General features: G+C 49.8%; 1 long non-coding RNA gene across 1 annotated transcript; it reads left to right on the plus strand.

Annotated features, from left to right (window-relative positions):
• The first annotated feature begins 1034 nt into the window (after positions 1-1034).
• LOC130681971 (uncharacterized) lies at positions 1035-17069 on the plus strand. The gene is made up of 4 exons (XR_008995267.1): positions 1035-1176; positions 4640-4986; positions 9566-9733; positions 16962-17069. It is a non-coding gene; the product is annotated as an uncharacterized LOC130681971 (long non-coding RNA).
• The last annotated feature ends 349 nt before the right edge of the window (positions 17070-17418 follow it).

Here is a 17418-nt window from a genome sequence, read left to right on the forward strand (position 1 = left end):
TCTGTGTGCTGGGAAGATGGATGATATGTTCCAAGATCAACATACTGGAGCCTCTGAATAAGAGAAGGCAGCCAGGTAAACTGAGGTTTAGCCGCCCTCACTGAACTCAGTGCTGAGAATTTCCATCTAAACCCTGGCCCTCAGTAGAACCAGCTCTTTCACCCAGCACACTCCCTTCTCCGGGCCCCTCACTAGTATTCTTTGTTCCCCACTAGGATTCCTCATCCTGATTCTACAAAGGCCCCCATGCCTCTTTTAGCTGTGGTGTATACCGCAGGCTTGGGAGATTAAAGACCTTTCCCCAAATCCCCCAGCAAATCAGAGTGACGCAGGGGTAGCCACGATTACCAAGAAGGGAGCACAGAGCAAATCCCATCCAGGCACCAGGGAACACTCTCTCCTGTCTCACAAGTCCCCGGAAAGCCACGGGCCAGCCGGTCTGAGACTTCATTAAAACCGCACGGTGGCCTGCATTTGCTGCAAACCCATTAAACAACCGACATAATCCATTCATACATAAAAATAAGGGAAGGGGAAAGAGCGAGGTCCCACAGGATGTGTGTCTGGGAGAAACAGTTTCCATAAAAAGCCAAACAGAAATGAAGTTCACAGAGAGGTTTTGGCTGCAGTCACTTTTTGGCTTCTGGAAATTCTAGCCAGGGAAAGATTTCCTTGGTGGTCCGAGTGGAAGCGCTCTGACTCTAATTCACAGAAACGAAGGAGTGGGGAGGCGCTCCCCAGTCTCTTTGCTGACTGCCCTGCAGCTGAAGAATTGTTCTAGAAACCTGGGGAACTAGCTCAAGGTGGCCAGTTGTGGTTCTGGTGGCAGCTCAAATGGCTGGGTTGAGAACAGAGCAAATCACAAGTTAACACAGGCCTGCCTCAGCCACCCCCAGCCAGGCCAGGGGCTGAGTGTCCACAACAGCTGTGGCCATGGAGGCACTCCCAGAGCTTTGGAAAAGGGAGGAAGGCTCCAAGACTTAAATAACTCAGGCAGCAGGATCCCTGTTCCTTCCCATGGGAAACTAGTCCACAGGCCAAGACACCCCACCAAAGGAACCCCTCTCTACAGCCCCCACTGAGGCCAGCAGGCCCGCCGAGTGTACACATACATGGACACACGTCATCTTGCAGAAGAAAAGGTTAGGAGTCCTTGGATTTCTTTTCAATAAGCTGGTAAGTCAGTATTTTTATTCTCTGTCATCTTTAAAAGAAAAAAAAACCAGAAGAATGCAGCTAGTTTCTTAAATTAGAGATCTGTTGTGTAATTAGTCCATTTTATCTTCTGCGAGTTGTTGCTGTTTTCCCTCTGTGGTTTCCAGAAATGTCATTGGCTAGGCTTAAAAGTAGGGGTTTTTTTCTTCCAGAGAAAAATTCTATAAATATTTTCTCCCTTTTAGCATGTTTTAAATTTGAACGACATATTGTAAAGATAGCAAGAGTTATGAAAGTCTCTCTTGGCCTCCAGTTAAATGCGGTGGGAAAACTGATTAGAGAGGGAACTTCTGTCCACAGAGAATGCTACTGGGCCACTCCCCTCAAGGGCTTCAGGAGCCAGGGTACCCCAGCTGCCTCTGCTCTTTGGCACCCAAGATTGGGAACAGGAGAGAGGGGAGGGCCACTCTCAGGGTCAGCAGGCAGACTTGACTCAGGGAAACCAGGGCCCTTGCTAATGTTCAGAAATCCACCCTTAGTGATTCATTTCTTTGTATGAGGTTTTAGGCATGGATTTTACAAAGTTAGATATGCCTTAATGATTTTTCATGTTGCAATGCATATCCTTTTCTCCAGCACAGGTATACAGATATACCACATGTGAGTAAAAAACTATGTAAAGGGATATTCATAGCCTGGTTATTTGCAGCTGTAAAGGACCAGAAACAACCTGAATGAATATCCATTAATAGGAAACTGGTTAAATAAAGCCTGGCATATCCTCATAATAGAATCTTATGCTGCCATTAAAAAGAATGCAATACAGCTTTAGGTACTGATGCAAAATGCTCTGTGAGACATAGTGTTAAAGTGAAAAAACCGGACGTATGAAATCTTATCGTTCATTTATAGGATGCCATTATTTGTCTTTTTAAAAAGGATATATATGTGTGATCTTGCACTAGAAGTTAGTAGCAGGGGCGGCCTTCAGAAAGTGGAATAGAGTCAGGAGGGTGACTCTATTGTTTTTATATACAGATATAGATACGGGTATAGGTAGAGGTACAGATATCCTACTGTACCATTTGATTATAGTGTGCAACTATATGCATATCATATCACATTTACATACAATCATATACGTACTTCCTCCTATATGCCTCGCCTATACATATGAAGTTAGGGGCAGTACCAGGTTTCATCTCTTGATTCCAATGTATGCCCTTGAAGTAATTTGACATTTTGAAGAGGCTGCCCTCCCAGGCTGGGGTGAGGCTGATCCCAGCAGGTGGACTGGGCCCTCAGCAGGTGGGAGAATAAACTCATGCTGTTTGTGGCTTCACACCCACACAGGGAAGCATCAACACGGGTTAATGCTCCCAAGTGCCCCCAGGTGCCCCTAGTGTGTGCCCTACAAGACCCCATGCCGACTGCCATCACTGAGTTCTGGTGACCTGGTTTCTTTGCTTGTCCCCACTCCTGAGCAGGGCACGCCCTGCAGTGGAGATTGCCATTGAGTTCTCCTTGCGGCCCCTGGGCCTAGCACAGTGCCTGTACCTGAAGAGCAGACGCCAGAGGCAGCTGAGCCTAGGCACAGCTATGCGGCCTTGGGCAAGTGACAAAACCCCTTAGAACTCTTTATTCATCTGTGAAATGGGAATGATACTAGTATCTTCTTCTTAGCGCTGGTATGGAGATGAAGTTAGGCAACGAATATGCCTAGTGCATAGTGGGTGAGTGGTGATAACTGTTCAGGATAGGATGGCATCTCAATAAATGTTTATTGAATGAATAAATTCATCCCATGAGGCTGAGGTGGGCTAAAATGCAAATATTCCTGAGGCTAACACCTTCAGGCCCTGTCACCAGGTGGGAATGAGTTTATCAGGTAGCTTCCTGTCAGGGCTCCTCTGGCTGCATGAGAACACCTGGTACACCAAAAAAGGGGGTGGGCACTTGAGGAAAGAGCGTGCCTGCCGAGGCAGGGGAGACGACGCACTGATGAATAATAATCATAGCTACATCACTGAGCACCTGCTTATAAATGTTATCCAATTGAGCACTCAACATGGAGTCCAAAAGGAAGCTCTTATCATCCCCAATTTACCGACCGGGAAATGAGGGATCAGGGAAGGAAAATAACTCCCTGGAGTTCCTATCATGGAGCTGGGGTTTGGACCCAGTTCTGTCTGACTCCAGACCTCACGCCGTCAGCCAGCCTGCCAGCCGGCCTGCTGGTGGGCCTCCAGGGGCTCTGTGTCCCCTGCCTCGCGTATGCCAGCTGTCTCCATCTGTCACACCCCACGGCACTGGTCCACCAAGGGCCAGGGAAATCATCATGCCAAAGGGGCCTGAAAACCCCTCAATCCCAAATGAAAAACAAATCTGTGCTCTGGGCCTGTGCGGTTGGTGGCAGCCAGGCCCTGGGAGCACCCCCCTCCAAGCCATCACCTGGGAAGCAGGAGGCCTCTTTCAGGCTCTCTCTCTCCCTCCCAGCAGCCTGGAGGCCGCTGACCATTTGGAAATCACTGAGCTCTGATAGGAAATCAGTCTTGGTGTGTGGGGAGTGTATAGGGGCAGGAGGAAGGGATTCCAGGCTGTGTTTCCTTTTGCCCCCTAGCCCAGCTCATGAACAGTCCAGAAGTCCTGGAAGAAACCTCATAACTCCCCAAAGAGGAATGGATAAAACTGCACGGTGTCTAGCAGCTTGTCCTCAACCAGGCCCTCCCACAGACCTGTAGCTGTGCGATCTCTGTCCCCCCAACCCCCATTGCCATCCTGCCAAGATTTTGCTCCATGTGGACCCAGGGTGCAAAGACCATCGGGTAAATGGGGAAAAGGAGATGCCCAGTCAGCAGCACCTGACCTCACTCCCACACACGCAGCAGATCTCGCTGGGCCCATGGGAGAGTGGGCTGAGATTCCTGAGGGGCCCACATGGCCAGGGAATACCCTTCTCGGGAGGCTAGGCAGCCTGCCAGCTGTGCCAGGTCTCCTCCAGCCTACCAGGAGCCGGTGGCCCAGCACCGGCAGGAGAGCCTCTTGGCCTGCCCCCAGCAAGCCCATGCAGAAGGCTCAAGCTGCTCAAATGCCACTAGCAGAAGGGAAGTAAAAGGGCATTGGAATTCTAGACAATATTTCGATTTTGACTGATTTGTGTTTCCCTTGGTCTTAAGTCATGTGGTTTCCAGCACTTGCACTCCTACAAGAAAGGAAAATATCTCTGTTCAGTGCCCACCTTCAGAGGGAGGGCTAGGCCACACAGGAGTCAACTGGTGGGGGCAGGGGGCAGAATGGCCATCCATGGCAGGGAGAACCATCGGCCTGCTCACTTTTAGCCCAACAAGTGGCCAAAAGAAAATATGAGCTTCTGAGTGACCCCAGCCGCTGAGAGTGTCCAGGGCCAAAGTCTATAGTGGGAAGCCAGATCTTTGACACCTGCTAGCATATAGGTCAATAGCTCTTTTTCTCTCTCTCTCTGCAGTCAGCAATAGCACTGGATGCCAAGGAGGAAGATGGAGTTAGTCCAGAAGTCGAACTTCCAGAAAGAAAAACTCAGTCTTCAAGGTGCATATGCATGATTGCCTAACAGCAGAAGATCCAGAGGCCATAGTGGACCCCAGATTTCACAGACTTTGCAGTCTGCTGTTAGAAAGTGGTCTAGGCTCACTCTGGAGGGCTTCTGGAGATCTGGCTCCTATGTCCTATTTGGGGGACCTCTGGGCCTGCCCCTCAGCACTCATCCCTTAAACACTGAAGACGGTGAGGGTTCCCTGGTTCTGAAGATAGGTTTGAATCTCAGTTCTTCTGCCTTCCAGCTGTGGTCTTTGGGTAAGTTATCTATGTTTTCCAAGCTTCACTTTCCTCTTCTGCAAAATGAAGCTAATAATAATACTGATGTCAGGGTGGCATTGTGACATTTAAAGAACATAAATGACATGTTCACAGTGTAGCCCAGTGCCTGGCACATAGCAAGAAATGTTAGTACCTCTGGCTCCCCAGAATCCTAACCCAGAACAGCCAGGGGCGGGCTTGCTAAAGCTCAAAGCAGCAGACACCTGCCAGAGTGAACTCGACTCCCTGGCTGATTTTCCAAAAGTTCCACAGTCTGCATTCTCCACTCTGTGCCAAAGAGGTGGCCAGACACCCCATCACCAGCCCATTTCCCTGCACCATCCTTACTGCACCACATCCAGGACTTGCTGACTGAGAGCGCAGGACTCCCCCTGGGGCCCCAGTGGGGAGGGCGACCCCTCCTCAGAGGAGCGGGACTCCTGAGCCCAGGCAGGTGTGGCCTCCGCAGCCGCCCACACAGGTGATGCTCCAGGGGACTGCACGCAGACGCATCTTGAGGGGAAACTGCAAGACTGAGCCGTTATGCTTATTGGCACCATAAATCACCAACTGTTCGGGTCCTGCTGCACCTCCCTGCCCCAGCTCCCTTCCAGCCAAGCTGTCCCTAGGGCCCCCGCCACCACCCTTCCTGCACGACTCCCCGACTTAGGGGCCAGAGCCAACCACTCACTTACCAGCAAGATTAGTTCAGCTGACTTTATTTTTCCTCCTTCTTCTTCCCAAATCTGAACTGCCTTTGTTCCTGAACAATGAGGAGGGTGCACCATGGAAGGTGGAAGGGGCTGCAGGCCAAGGGTGGGATGGGGTGGGGTAAGGACAAGGGCTGGGTTCCTCTGCACGCCTGGGAGCAGCTCTCTGCAGATGCTGACTCCTGGCCAGCCCACCTCAAAGCTGGCTTCCATAGCCAGCACATTTTCTCTTACACTGTCCACAGCCCTTTTTAAAAATCAGTTATAGAGTTCGACTCAGGCTAACCGGATGGAGGCCCGGTTCCTGCAGCCATTCGGGAAGTCAGAATAGTCTTTGGCTACATTATCCTCTGAGTCCCACAGCCTACCGACCTGCTAGGTCCCCACGTGCAGAGAAAGTCTCACCTAGAGGAGTCAGTTCCCTCCAAGGACACTGTCACCAGGTGGTCTTCCTGATTTCCTCTGCTTCCACAGGAAAGGCAAGGCATGCAGAGGCCTTCTCTTTTATGTGAGAGTCTCTGTTTCTTGACCTGGACAGGAGGAGACTCTCCAGATGTGTCCTGGGGAAAAAAACCCAAAAGTAGAGAAACAGTCCCAGATGAGAGCAAAGCAAGCAAGAGGGAAAGGCTGAAGACAGAGATTGTCAGGGCACAAGATTCTGTCCGGCACGTATCTGCAACTGAAGGTCCTCCCGTGTTTCTGAGCATGCATGTGTACACACCTGTCACACAGTTAGGGACTACTGTAGGACCTTAACAGTGGTCACCTCTGTGTAAAATGAGGTTGTGGGTGACTTTGATTTGCCTCTTTATCCCAGCTCCCTTTGACTAGTTGTGTGATTTAGAGGAAGTACCTACTCTCTCATCACTCAGCTTTCTCATCTGTGAAATGGGGTCATAATAGTATGTATCTCGGTGCATTTTTGCGAAGATTCAAAGAGATTATATGCATCACTATCTTAGAGCAGTGTCAAACATATATACTCACAGAATCAATAAATATAACAATTATAGTTATTTTTCTCTATTTCTTTAGCCCTTTACAAGGGGTGTGCATTGCTTTTTATATTTTCTAAAAAATGTTTGCTTTGAATTCAAAAAGTAATGTGTGCTTATAAAAATTCAACCAATTCCGAGGAAAAAAGGGTGAAACTCTCCTCTCCCTCTCCTTCCTGATGTCACTCTCTTCCATAAGGACCCACTACCTCTAGCCTGGCCATATACTCAGTCTTTCTCACTGTGCTTATAAGTACACACACAGGTTTCTGTGTATAAATGAACTCCTATCAGAAACAAGGATTTGCCATTTGCTTTTCTAACTTCATATTTCTTAGAGAACGTTCATGCCAGTAACATATTATTCTTTTTAACAGATTATATAGTATTTCATAGCATTTCATGGCAAAGGTGCTCCTTATTTATTTGATCATCACTTTCTGTTGGTCACTTAGGTTGTCCTCAAATGTTTTCCATAAAACAATGATGCTGTGGACATGCCTGGGTATATGTCTGCCTCTCCCATAGGTTTGAAAAAATGGGACTTATAAGCGGAAATTCTGGGCCAAAGGCTGTGACTGCATTTAAATGTACATAGGTAAAGACAAATTGTTCTCCAAAGGAGCTGCCCGATTTAAATCCCCCCTAACAGCATATGAAAGTGCCTGTTTCTTTCCACCTTCTCCGATACCCTTCTGTCAACTTTTTGCTAATGTGACAGGTGAAAAGAACATCCCCCTGTTGCTCTGAACTGCATATCTTTGATTAGAAGTGAGCATATGAGCGTCTCCTCAGACATTGCTGGCTGTTTGTATTGAGGAGACTGCCTACTCCAAGACTGTTAAATGGTCCACTGTGAGATTCCAGCTCTGGTTTTTATGGTTCTTTGAAATGTTTGGAGTTTTTAATCCACCTGGTATTTATTTTTGTGTAGGGTGTGAGACTGGGTCCTAATTATATACTAGTATTTCTTACAAATAATATTTTAAGAAGCTATTTAAAAAGAAAGAAAGACCCTACACATACATACACACACACAAACACACATGCACACACACACACCAGCTATGAGTGTGAAGAAGACAACCAGCTTAGTCAGTATCTGGAGAGCAAAGTGCAGGGGGGGCCCCTGAGGGAGATGTCCAGGCCAAGAAGCCCACAGAACCCCAGTCAGCACTGGGGGACCCACGAGGCTCCTATAGGCTGGGTCAGCCCCAGCAAGCAGGTCTTAGCTGGAAAAGGGGTTCTGGCTATCTTCCGGCCCAGGCCTCCAGCTTCTGCCGTGCAGGGTGGCACAGATTTTCTGACCTGCAGGATTCAGCAAGTTGCAGACATGGCTCTAGCTCCTCACCCTGCCCCCCACATGCTGCCAGGGATCCCAAATCAAGACCTGAGCTTGGCAAGAGGACCTGTCCACACACCGGCATTCCAGGACCTGGACTGAGAGGGGAGGTAAACCCAGATACCAGGAATGCAGTCCACCCCTGCAAAATAGTGCTGCTAGCTGCCCAGGTCCCCATCGTAAAAGCTTAATGTAATTACACAGGAATGAAGAGCTTCCGGTGGGAGTCAGGATGAAGAAGGCATTCTAATAAGGCCCCCACTGAGGCAGGAGAGACCCAACCCAACTGGAGGAGCAACTTGGTTTCTAGGCCCCAGCCCCCATCCCTTTCCAAGCGCCCCCACCCCCGGAGCCTGCAAGGGACTCAGGGCCCATCTCCAAAACACAGGTCCCACCTCCACCAGAGCATGAGGGTCTTGGGACAGCCTGAGTGTCACCAGGCCATGTGGTCAGTCACCCAGCATTTATGGGGCATCCATAGGCCAGAGCCTCATCTTCAACAAGCCCTCAGGCTGTGGGGAGTGGGGAGGAGGTGGAATAAGGACACTGACGGTAAGAGTGCCTTCCACTCGTGATGAGGATGTGCAGGGAAAGTTAGGAGATGGAAGAACCTGACAGCCTAAGGCATCCCTGGGAAAGTCAGGGAAGGTTCTGGATAAGGTGATCTGGAGCTTTTAGTTAGAGAATGAGAAGGGTGGTGCCTAGCAGGAGATCTAATAGATACAAAGGCATGGTGTGCCAGGGAGGCCAAAGTAATAGAGTCAAATATGCAGTGAGGCTGGGGAGGGGGGCAGGGGGCAAGGCAGGCAGCTTGTGTCAGTAAGATCAACCCTAAGAGAGGGACCAGGACTGGCACCAAAATTGCCTCTCTTGTAGCCATCTCCTGCTCAGCTTACCCTAACCACCATCACCCCCAAAAACCACTCCATTCCCTCTGAGATATGCCACTGTGGACTGATCTTCATAACCATTCCTAGCCTGTAGACAGCTCTTCTCTGAAACCAGCCTGAAAACTCTAAAGACTTCTCTGTGTGCCTGTCCCCCCTCCCCAGGCTCTGCTCTGGGCACACTGCAGTGAGCCAAGCAGCCATGGTCCCCACACTCACTAATGGAACTTCACTGATGGTGGGGGCGGCAGACACTAAACACCTCAACAGACAGAAGTGCCTATCATTCGAAGCTGCCAAACGGCCAATAGAGGAACGCAGCAGAAACTAGGAAAGAATCGAACAGGGACCTGTTTCAGGTTGGGGGCAGCAGGGCATGGAAGCCCCAAGCTGGAGCCGGCCGGGGGAAGCAATCAAGGGTATGCACAAGGGAGCTGAGGAGGAAAAGAGTTTGGTGCTTCCAAGGAACTAAAAGCAGGCCAGCATGCTGGGGCCCAGGAAACGGGAGGGCTGCATGGCAGAGGGCACTTTCCCTGGTCTGCTTTTCTACAGTGTGACTTGGCATCCTTCCCATGGAGCAGTGGAGTCTATGTCCTCTTCCCTTGAATCGGGGCGGGCTTCTGATTGGCTTGTCATCAACAGAATATGGCAGAAGTGACATCACATGACTTTGGAGGCTGGGTCAGAAAAGAGGAATCAGCTTTGCACGTCGTCCTTGGGAACACTGGATCCTGGGTGGCCGTATACGAAAGTCAACTACCCTGAAGCTGCCCTGCTGTGAGGAAGCCCAAGCCACATGGAGAGGCCAGGGTAGGTGCTCCAGTCAGCAATCCTAGTCTTCAGGTCATCCCATCCCAGGTGCTCGACATGTGCACAAGCCTTCAGATGGTGCCACCAACCCCCGAACCTTCCAGACTTCCAGTTCAGTTCCGAGGCATCATGGAGCAGTGACAAGAATCTGGGAGCATAACAAATCGTGGCTGTTCTTTGCCTCTAAGTCTGGGGTGGTTTGCTCTGTAGCAAAAACAATGAGAATAAGGCTGAAGATGAGACTGATGTGGCAGAAAGGACCAGAGCCTCTAGGTTAAGGGCCACAGCAAGGGTTGGGAATGTTGTGCAGGTACACTCGGGAGTCATCGAAAAGCCATAAGCCAGAAAGTAATGATCAGATTTGTCGGCTTGCAATGTCCCTCAAGCTGCAATGTTGAGAAGGGACTGGAGAGGGAATGTGGGCAAGCAGGTAGAAGGCATCTCAGCATCCAGGAGAGCGAGGTGGTGGGTAGAGGAGGGAAGGCAGGGGCCAGGACTTGGGAGATATGCTGGAGGTAAGACAGTCAGGGCCAGGAGTAGAGCTGGATGTGGAGTGTCATGTATCAAGGATGGCTCCTAAGTTTCCAGGAGGCGCCATTAAATAAGACAGAAACACTGGAGGAGCACAGATTGGGCTCAGGGTTGGGGGTGGATCAGGCAGTCTGCTTTGGGCACACTGGGTTTGAGGTACCAGTGAAACTGCTCCATGGGATGCCAGGGGGCAGGTGGGTTGTGGGCATCTGGACCTCTGGGAAGAGGTCTGGTTTGAAGTTATCAGCATATGTACAGCATTGAAAAAGCTACCAGAGGCAATGGTATCATCCAGGGACAGAGGCCAGTGGAGAAGCAGAGGGTCCAGGACTGAGCCCTGAGACAGCCAACACATGAAGAGAGGACAGCCTGCAAAGAGACTGAGAGGGACCCCAGAGGGCCCGAGAAAAATCCAGATCCTGGTGTCCTGGAAGCCAAGCCAAAAGACAGTTTCAAAATGGAGAGGGTAGTCAACTGCACCGTATGCATCCGACTGACACTCTGTGCATGGAAACTTTCACTTCAAAATGCAGAATGTCGGTTGACTTATTGTGGAATAATCATTGCATGGGTAATTCTGGATCCTGGAAGGAGCTGCTCTGTATTTAAAGTCAACAGAAAGATAAGGAGGCCATTTCCCACTCAGGGCCCCCATGGAAAACTTCCATGGGAAGCAAGAAGCTTGCAGTCTAACTGAATTAACAAGTCACATAATAGAGCCATGCAGTGAATGGCAATAACCAACTGGGTCAGTGACTTCTTGCCAGCCCCCAAGCTCAGGTCTCCCCTCTTCCTCAGCACTCAAATTCCCAAACGTTTCCTGCATAGATGACTGCCTGGAACAAAGACTATATTTTGCAGCCTCCCTTGATGGTAGGTATGGCCATTTGCGTAAGTTCTGGCCAATGGGTTGTAAGAGAAAGGAAGGTGTACAAAGACTGGGAAGGACGAAGCACAAAAACAGGGCTTGTGAGCTCAGATGCTGGAATGAGACTGCTTAAGTTCAAGTCCTGGTTCAGTCACTCCCTGGCCATGTGACCTTGCACAAGTTACATCACCTCTCTGTGTCTTCATTTCCTCATTTGTGAAGTGAGGCTTCATAGAGTTATATGAAAACTAATTGTGTTTGGAATAGTGGCTGGCACACAGTAAATGAGGCAGAAGTGTTTGCTGCTATGAGTCTTATTATAACTAACCTTAAAGGGAGGTGGCATGCCCTTCTCCTGTCCTTCCTTCCTTCTTACTGGCTGGAATGCAGTTATGAAGGATGGAGCTAGAGCAGGCATCTTGGTCCATGAAGTGACTCTGGGAACCAAGGCTATAGCCTGTGAGTTGGGCCAGCCAGGAACCTCCCTGGGGAAGTGGACTCGAAAGGACTGTCTCCTAAGATGTATGGGCCAAAGGGGCAGGGAGAGAACGAGGCCACACTAGCTGACGCAGCCTTGGCTCAGAGTCCCAGCTGCTCAAAAAGGGAGGCAGCATCTGTCCCAGAGTAGTAGCAGAATAGGAAGGGGGCTCAGCTGGCTCCATTTTTGGAGCTTTTTAATAAAATGTCAGGAGAGCAGTGCTGACTTGTACAGGCAGTGGGGAGCCACTAAAGGTTTGTGAGCAAAGGAGTAGCAGGATAAGAGCAGGCCCTGGGAGCTGGACTGCCCAAAGTGAGCTGATGAACCAGAAAAGGAGGGGAGACCATGCAGGGGCAGCTGGTCAGGAGCGACCACACGAATCCAGGAAGGAGAGGAGAGGGCTGAGCTGTGCTGAAGTGATGCTTCTCTTATGACACCACTGTGTGCAAATCACAATTTATTATTCCTAAGTCTCACCCCACATCTGGGACCTCTCCAGTTTCATCTCACATCCCAAAGAGTCAGTCAGTGAGGTTTCCAACCTGAGGTTACTGGCCCAGCAGCCTGGAATCAATGGGGAACCCTATGTCTGAGGTTGCATCTGCCTCCTGAGCCAGGCTCTGGCAGAATCGGCACACAACATCCTGCAGTTGGGAGCCCACAGGGAATGCCACCACCCAGGCTACAGGTGTGTGCAAAACTGGATCTACAAGCTGCCGAATTTTTACCCCTGCAGGGTCTCAGCTTTCAGTCCCTTCCATGGTAAGGAATCAAATAAAACAAAACATCAGCCAAAAAACGGAAGGAAGACCAATGCTACACACAGCACGGCTCATGCTCATAGACACGATGTTGGGCAAAAGAAGCCAGACACATGCTGGATGATTCCATTTTAGAGTTAAAAAGCAGGCAATCAATCTACAGGGATAAAGGTCAGGATAGTTGTTGCCTCTGGGGGGGAGTGAGGGGGAACCAACTTGGAGGGGCATTACAGAACCTTCTGGAGTAATGGGGAAGTTCTTTATCTTGATCTGGGTGGTGGTGGCATGGTGTCGACATATGTAAACATCCATCAGACTGCACACTTAATGCCTGGACACTCTTTACTATATCTATTTTATACCTCAAGGGAAAGAAAAAATACAAAAAGGAGAGGGATCTGCTCTGAAGGGAAGGGCATGTTGGTACCAGAAGTGAACCTTTTATGTCTGTTTTTATCAGAGTCCTATGCAGAAGTGGCAGTCACTTTGCCAAGCTCTGCCAGGCCTCTCTCCTGCAGTCCCTCTATTAGCGTGGCTCTCCTGGGCTGAAATGCAATTAGGGGAAAACAATGTCTGTGGCCCAGATGCCACTGCGGAAGTGACCAGGAAGAGCAGTGGGGGGTGGGGCAGGCCCGCTCGGAGAGAAGAAAGAAGCCACAAGGCAGAACCAAGCCAGCCAAGTATTCTGACATCCAGACCCATCTTCCTGGAGACCAGGGAAAATGGTCATGGAGCTGAGGGGCCAAAGGCCTTGCAGAGGAGGATGCAGGGGAAACCATGCTGTCGTCGACTTTCCAGCCACTCGGCTGAGGTGGCGACACAGGATGTGTTTAAACATAAATAAACGGGAGCAGGGAAAGGACAGAAAGAGAAAGAACAAAGGCAGAGGGGAAAGGCAAACAAGACCAGCGGCTGGAAAGCAAGCCCATCTCACTGTGATCTGAAGTGCTCCCAACTCCATCTGTCCCAAGACACTTCTGGACCCGGGGTGCAGGGGACAATGCGGATACCCCACAATGTGCCAAACCAAGGCAACCCCGAATTTCCTGAATGCTCCAACCCCATTTGTCCCATCAACTTCCATTTCAAAATGGCTGCTGCGATCCCATAGAGCCAGGGACCTCCCACTCTGATTCCTGCCCTGCTGCCTAATCCCTCCTACCCAGACTTTATGCAGTCCTCATATGTGCAATATGGGGACTATTTAACTCACAAAATTGCCAAAGCTGGGAACTTTGCAATTTCAGTCTTGCCAGTCATGACCAGTATCTCCACATCTGTCAACTCCAGAAAATCAAAATTCCATAGATCGATGTTATGGTTTTAGATTTTTTTCCCCAAAGCAGAGCCTGAGGCAAGGATTTGGGTATGGATAATTCATCTAGGAGGTGACCCCAGGAATCAGGAGTGAGAAAGACAGGGCTGGGAGGAAAGCCAGTGAAGGGTGCTTTATTAAGCAGGTTCCAGCTGTGGGAGACTGGGAAGCAGTTCTTCTGGGAACCCTCAGAGAGACTGTGTAGGAGACACCTCTAGATTGTCTTCTCAAGGGGCAAGGGAGCCAGGGTATGTATCCATTCTCTTCCATCCCTCATTGGAAGAGGGGCATTACTGAGGCATTAATTCCCTGGCATTTTAGAACTGCCTTCCCCTCCCCACCCATGCATGTGCACACACACACGCATACACCAAGCATGGTCCTAAAGCCAGAGAACACCTCAGGCAGAGACATACAGGAAGCCACTGGCCTGTAAGGAAACAGTCTGCCATGACCGTCAGCATGGGCCAGCAGGGCACCATCAGCACCTGTTGCATTTAGTCACCATATAGAGGAGCTATGCTCTACTGCTCTGAGATGCTAAAAGCAGCTCCCAACTTTGCCCACTGCAAACAACACAAACCCAAGTCAAATTAGCTAAGACCAAAAAAAAAAATGGGAATTTACTGACTCTTGTAACTGAGAAGTCCAAGGAAAGGAATGGCTTCAGGCATAGCTGGATCCAGGGGTCACATGGATCCAGAGCTCTGCCTTCTTTCATGACTTGGCCCACTCTGACTCTGTAGACAGACAGTCCTGCCAATCCCAGTGGCACCATATGAACAGCTTCCCATCCTAGCCACCCCAGCAGAAACGAAGAGCAGCCCTCCCCAGTGTCTCTGGCAGCTACACCCTCAAGAAGATTTTCATTGGCCTGGCTAGAAAATCACGTGCCCATTCCTTAACTAATCACTGTGGTGAGGGGAATAGGACACTCGGATTGGCCAGGCCAGGAACACATGTTCCATTTCTGTTGCTACAGGAGAGTGGGCCACCATGATTGACAGCCCCTCCTGCTACAAGGAATGGGACATGGGCCATTTCACAGAGAAAAAAGACCCCCACAGGGTAGCACCTTGCCAAAGGCTATCAATTAGTCAGAAGCAAGGCCAAGACCTTGGCCTAGCTGCTTTATTCCCAAGCAGAGGCTAGCTTGTTATTGATGAAGAAACAGATTTGGTGCCCCAGCAACCAAGCTTCTTGTGTAATCTTGAGCAGAGGTCTTAAATTCTTTGAGCTTCAGTGTTTCATCTATAAAATGGGACTAATAACACTTTCCCACAGGATGGCAGAGATGATTCGATGACTTAACCAATGGAAAACACTCAGCATGACTGCCCTACTCCAAAACCACACATCTTTTTCCAGCTTCCAACATCCTCATAAGCCTCATAAGCCAGGAAGAAAAATATCCATGAAATCTTAGAACCTGTTAAATAACATTTTGAAGAAAAAGGAGAGGTATCTGTATAAAGTTATCTATTACTACGTAGCAAATCATCTCAAAACTCAGTGGCTTGTAACAACGCACGTTTATTCCTCAGAGTTTCTGTGGGTCAGGAATTTGGGAGTAGGTAGGCTTGGTGGTTCTGACCCAACATCTCTCATCATAATGCTGTGCTGGAGGCATCAGCCAGGGCTGCAGTCATCTGAAGGCTCGACCGGGGCCTAGAAGATCCACTTCCAAGGTGGCTCACTCACATGGCTGTTGGCAGGAGGCCTTGATCCTCCTCATGTGGGGCTCTCCATAAGCCACCTGAGTGTCCTTTCCACATGGCAGCTGGCCTCCACTCCTGAGGGGAAGAGTGTCAACGAATGTGTGGCTGTGTATTCCAGAGCACCAGCATCTGCTTCCTCCCCATCTTGCACCTGCCCAGCTGGGACCCCCAAGCCCTCTCTCAGTGCACCTGGGTCACATTATCCACAAAAGCAGGTTTCAGCATCACATATGGCTTGTCTCAGAAGTGGATATATAGGTCATGCCAAAAACCTGGGAAGAGCAGGGCACTGCCGGGGTGTAGGCCGTGGCTGGGGTTTGGGGAACCTGAGGCATTGGTACTACCATGCCTTGGATGTGGAATAACCCAGGGCATGCTGTGACTGCCTTTTTGCACTGCCCATCTAGGTGTCCTCCCTGCTCCTCGTGCCCAGCTGTGCTCTCACAGGACAAAGGCTGCTAAACTCCCTGGTGGCTACTGTGGCTCCTGCCAGAGGCTGGCATCAGACTGAATGGTTTCTATGCCACAGGCAGCCCACATGGGGATGAAGCCTCACAGAGTGGGGGCACATGAGTCCCTGAAGCTCCCAAGAGGAGGCAGGCCTGGTCCTATAAGGAAGGAGCTAGTATCTGTCTCATTTTATAAAGGAAGAAACTGAGGCTCAGAGACATTGAGCAACCTGCCCAAAATCTCACAGCTATAAGTAGCAGAGACAGGCCTTGAACCCCAGCCATGTCCCTTGCACTAAACCATTTCTACATTGCATTTAGCATATTTTTATGGCAGGACTTCTTAAATATTGTCACCAAAGGGCACTAACAGCTTCCTGAGGGGCTCAAGTTAGAGCTCAAAGTGGCACCTCAGCAAACTGGGCATTTCTCCGGAGTTTCCTGTTCAGCTTTGACATTCATATCCATCCGTGTTCTGTTCCATGGGACGGCCAACCCTGTCCTGGTTTTAATATAAAAGAAGCATTGACGATCACTAAAACTCAAATACAACTGATCCTCCGGGAAGCACTGCCACCTGGACCCTGTGGTTTCTGTCACCCCAGCACCCCTGCAGAGACGGCGGAGTGCAGGGGCCCCTGTCTGCAATCACAGACGAAAGCCCCCAATGAGTGGCTGCTCCTCCTGCCGCCCTGGTCTGAGTCCTGCCTAGTATCATCACAGCTTCCCTCTTTTTTGTCACTCCATGCCTGGGGGATCCCCAGCAGCTCTAAACAGAGGAAGGAAGGGGGAGGCCGGGCTTGAGGCGGGGGACTACTCCCACCCCGCCTCTTCACTCACGCCCCCCCCCCCGCCGCACCCCCCGCCACCCACATCAGCCCAGAGAGGAACTTCGCGCGTTCTGGAGCTGAGCGGTTGCAGCTGTCACCGACGCCTGAGAGGAAGGGGTTAAAAACATCTTTCATCTCTCGGCAGCGCCTTTATATAGTCTGCGTGTGACTCTGAATGGTTATGGCTTTATATAGAGCGTGCTCTGTGCGGAGGGAGAAACCGCCGTAGTTAAGGGAACAAAGACGGTTCTAGTCTAACGACCTGCTTTTATTTGTAGGGACTGCATCTCCAAAGGGCGGCCTTCAGGTGACATCTGCCATGTTGAGTGTGTGCCTGAAGAATTACACCAATAAACCCTGAGGATGCAAATACAAAAGGGGTAAGGAGGAGCACAAATAAACTTAAAGCCACTCCTGTTTATTGTTTCTGGAAAAAAAAAAAGAGAGAGAAATCACACATTTCCCACTGGATGTTTTCACACATAGCCAAACCTTCAAATGTCAACTTTTGCAGGGCGTTTGACCTAAAAATAGTATAAGGCCTGTGTCACTTGAAAAGCTGCTTAAAATGACAGAGTTAAGCCTGATTTTTTTCAAATTTTTCAAACAGTCATCAAGGATGAGAAACCCAAGTTGCGTTATTTAGGGAGACCATCCCTAAAAGAAGCAAGCAGGCCTGCATTTTACTAAAATGGGCCTGTTCCCATGGTTTCTCATAGGTAAAATCTGCTTGGT

The sequence above is a fragment of the Manis pentadactyla genome, chromosome X (assembly GCF_030020395.1).
Source record: "Manis pentadactyla isolate mManPen7 chromosome X, mManPen7.hap1, whole genome shotgun sequence".
NCBI lineage: Eukaryota > Metazoa > Chordata > Mammalia > Pholidota > Manidae > Manis > Manis pentadactyla.